General features: G+C 44.4%; 1 pseudogene; it reads right to left on the reverse strand.

The window, feature by feature from the left end:
• Positions 1 to 293: 293 nt before the first annotated feature.
• Positions 294 to 3,822, reverse strand: LOC102269557 (tripartite motif-containing protein 5-like; annotated as a pseudogene).
• Positions 3,823 to 4,147: the final 325 nt, after the last annotated feature.

A 4,147-nucleotide genomic window follows, 5' to 3' on the forward strand; every position in this document is an offset into this window, starting at 1 on the left:
TCCATGGAATTCTCCAGGCCAGAATACTGGAGTGGGTAGCCTTTCCTTTTTCTCCAGGGATCTTCCGGCCCAGGGATTGAACCCAGGACTCTAGCATTGCAGGCAGATTCTTTACCAGCTGAGCCACAAGGGAAGCCCAAGAATACTGGAGTGGGTACCCTATCCCTTCTGCAGCGGATCTTCCCGACCCAGAAATTGAACCAGGTTCTTCTGCATTGCAGGATGATCCTTTACCAATGGAGCTATGAGGGAAGTGGGCTGCAGGGCACAAAGCAACCTTAGTGACAACACCAGAAAGACCACAGCAACACAGAAGAGATGGAAACTTTGCCTTCATTTTTCTCAGGTCTCAAATGCAGGTCTCAGTTTTACCTGCAGCATCTTGTTTTTTGGTTCCTGCAAATGATGCTCCACATCTGAGATGAGATCTCTCATCAACTGGCTCTGCTGGACCAGCTCATTCTCAGAGTCAGCCAGGTTACATAGACCAACCTCCTCCTCAGTCTTCAGATTTTGCCATTCCTTCAATTCCTCACTGTTCAGGATCTCTCTCAGGTTTTAAAAATCTGCCTGGATATTTTCTCTCTCGTGTTGTATTTCATTCTTCAGGACTGAGGGAAAGAGGAGGAGGAAAGCAATGCTTGAGGAAACTGACTTTTCCTGTTTTTTTCTGTCACTTTTCAAAGGTTTCCCTAGTAGCTAAGTTGATAAAGAATCAGCCTACAATGCAGGAGACCCGGATTTGATTCCTGGGTCAGGAAGAGCCCCTGGAGAAGGAAATGCCACCCTACTGGGGTCCAGCCCCGGTTGGATCCAGGGATACCCTCAGGATTACAGCTTTGGCGATTTAAAGGGATAGCGTCAGTGGAGAGACTCAGAGGCCTAATTATAATTGGTTTACTTGGGAAATCAATATACCCCCACACTCCAATTACTTTGGCCTAAAGAAAGAGTAGAGACAAAAGGAAAGAAAAGGAGACGAGAAAGAACGGCACGGGGAGACCAAGCTTAGTGAGCAGGGTCCGTAGCTTTATTTCTAGCAGGGACTTTTATACCTCAAGTTGTACATAGAAGATAATGGGGGATTGAAAAGTCATGTAAGTTCAGCAGACCTTAATCATTATCGCAAGGCTTTGGGTGATTTACATCATCTTCTGGTCAGGAGACCTGCTAACATTTTTCTTCTGATAAGAATTAGTCCACCAGAAAAACTTATTTTCTCCAAAGGTGACTTTTCTTAGAGTTTAATACCACTCCCCGAAAGCACTAAACAGAGTTGCATTCCTATAGGGCAAGAGTGTCATGGGGGTAATTAAGGAAAGAATTTATTAGCTTAGGGGTCCAACGTTATTATTAACATTAAAGCTTCTACTTATATTTCTTATATATCAACTATATTAATCAATACACTCCCAGAACACAGTGGGTAAGAAATATGGAAACTTGGCAGCAGGCATTAACTCAACAAAGAAATCTTCTATCAGTTCTATTTTAACAATTTTCTAACTCCCTGAGAGGCTCTGCATTGTAAGAGTAACTAAGTCTCCTTGTGCCTCATATGGCTGGGAGGCCATAAACAATCATATGCATAGCTGTAGGAGTCTGGAAATCTGTTAGGCAGGTTAGAAAGTTTTCTGAGGGAAACACAATTGGAACACACCTTATTATACCCTGGAGACTTATTAACTAGAACTTTAAGTTGCTTTTCTTACAGAGAAAAGTGGTTAGGGATAGCCCCTCGTGACTGTCAGAGGAGTTGGTGAATGTCATGAAGCAGTAAAACAGACAGGCTCAGGTTTTGGGGTAGACACTCAGGCAGGCCCAGAGGGGCACCCCTCGAGTTCTGGCTCACCTTGCCCACCAGATCTCTCCCACATGACCTTGTCATGGGCTGGGGACTCCCGTGCTGGCTCCCGGTACCACCCCACTCCAGTATTCTCGCCTGGAGAATCCCGTGGACAGATGAGCCTGGCAGGCTACACAGTCCATAGGGTCTCAAGAGTCAGACATGGCTTAGCGACTAAACCACTACCACCATCACATTTCAAATTAATGGCCTCAAGTCTGCATTACCGAGGCTAACCCTCAGCCAAAATGGGATCCTCATGAGTATAGCTCAGCCACCACACATCTGTCCAGGATACTCATGCCTCCCTGCATTACTCTGAACCCCTCCCTCCTTCCTTTGCCAAAAAGTTGAACACTGAGGACAGAGCCATGAGCCATTGCCAGATGGATTCCAAGAAGAGTTAAAGGCTAATAAACATGGCAGGAATGGAATGTGAAATTCACCAGTTTTCCTCACCAGAAAGTCGCTCTGTATGAATACCTCCCTTCCAATATCTGTATTCATTTGTGATATATTCCCTATTCAGCACCCACTCCTATCAGGGAAATGGTGAAGAAGAGGACTAGTCAAATGACTAACTGTCAGGGAACAAAGAAGAAGTCAGCTACTTGTGATCAACTCAGGGTCTGCTCAGATGTCTAACTCCTTCAGGAAGTGCCTCCTCCTACCTTCCAGGTATTAATCTCTCCTCTGATTTGAGCTTTCAGTTTCTCAGCTCCCTGCTGCTCCCTCCTCAGCCTCTTCAAAAATTCCTGGAGTTTCCACTGTGAATAAAGAATCACATCAGAATCAAGCTATGGTTTTCTCAACATCAGTGTAGAAAATAAATGGTGGAGAAATGAAGATGTTTTCCAAAGAGAATACACTTTACAGAACTGAGAACAGCAATTAGAATCCATGACTTTGGGGGAAAAAATGAGGTAGGGTATGTGTTCTTTACAACTCAAGCAATAGAAGTCACCATACACTTGCCAAGAGAAGACTGGTGCTCTTTGTTCTAGGAGAAACCTGATCCTGTAGCAAGGAAACAATTTCTATCTCTTCCACCTAGTGTCCTAGTACCCTCCTGTTGAAAGGGGTAATGTTCTCTTGAACATCAGATCTCCACCTGTTAGCACAAGATATATGAATGTCTACTTCTGGCTAAGTATCTGTGTGTAGGGTTGAAGTGTCTAAGTGTTGGTCAGTCTCAGGCATGTCGGACTCTTTGCAACCCCATGGACTATAGCCTGCCAGGCTTGTCAGTCCATGGAATTTTCCAGGCAAGAATAATGAAGAGGGTAGCCAATCCCTTCTCCAGAGGATCTTCCCAACACAGGGATGGAATCCAATTTCCTGCATCTCAGGTAAATTCTTTACTGTCTGAGCCGTGTATAGAGTTATTACTCTATAATTGGAGGAATGCACTGAAATGTCCCTCAGACATCAGAAAGTGAGCATATGAAGAAAAGAGATCACAAGCCCCATGTTCATGGTGAACAGGTAATCAAAGTCCAGTGCAAAGTAGACATTTCCCCTCAAGTACCATTTCTGACTTGTCTTTCCTCCTTTCTGGTCTCTTACCTGGTACTTCTGGGCAACTTCTTCCATGAGGAATGTGTGGTGACCATGGTGTTCCTGTGATCACTTGCAAAGCCAGCAAATGACCTTGCCATCCTCCTCATAGAAGAACAGGACTTTCTCTCCATGGCACAGACAGATTTCTCTCTTGCTCCTCCAGGTTCACCTTAACCTCCCTGAGCCACTCCACTATGCTGGCCAGGTGCCAATGAGGCCACAGGTTCATACTTGATTCTGAATACAGGGCACCTTCTCTCCCCTTCTAGGCCAATCACGGACTCCTTGTTGTTTGCAGTGTTGCAGGCTTGACAGAAGCTATGGCCACAGTCAAGGCTCAAGGGTTCTGTCAGAAGCTCCAGGCAAATGGGGCAGGTGAACTTCTCCTGTAAGTTCACTGATTTTCCTGAAGCCATGGCAACTTGTCCCCTCCTCCTACCTGTCCTGAATTCTGAGGATTCTCTTGTTCACAGATCTTTGCATTATTGGGAAAGATAAAAGAGACAGAGTAAAAGAAGGTAGAAATACCTAAAAATAATTGCTTATAAATTTAATGCAGGCCAAGACGTATGGAGGACCTAAAAGAAACTATAGAGAATCACGGGAAAGGGAAAACAAGGGACCTGACCAAAACGACATTTCATCATAATTTTAAGCACTTTACTATCAGTTCTTGATTCATATCGTATCAAATTCCATCCTTATCTGTACAGTGATTCTTGCTATTTAAATTTTACCAAA

This window comes from Bos mutus, unplaced genomic scaffold (genome assembly GCF_027580195.1).
Source record: "Bos mutus isolate GX-2022 unplaced genomic scaffold, NWIPB_WYAK_1.1 CTG200, whole genome shotgun sequence".
Lineage (NCBI taxonomy): Eukaryota > Metazoa > Chordata > Mammalia > Artiodactyla > Bovidae > Bos > Bos mutus.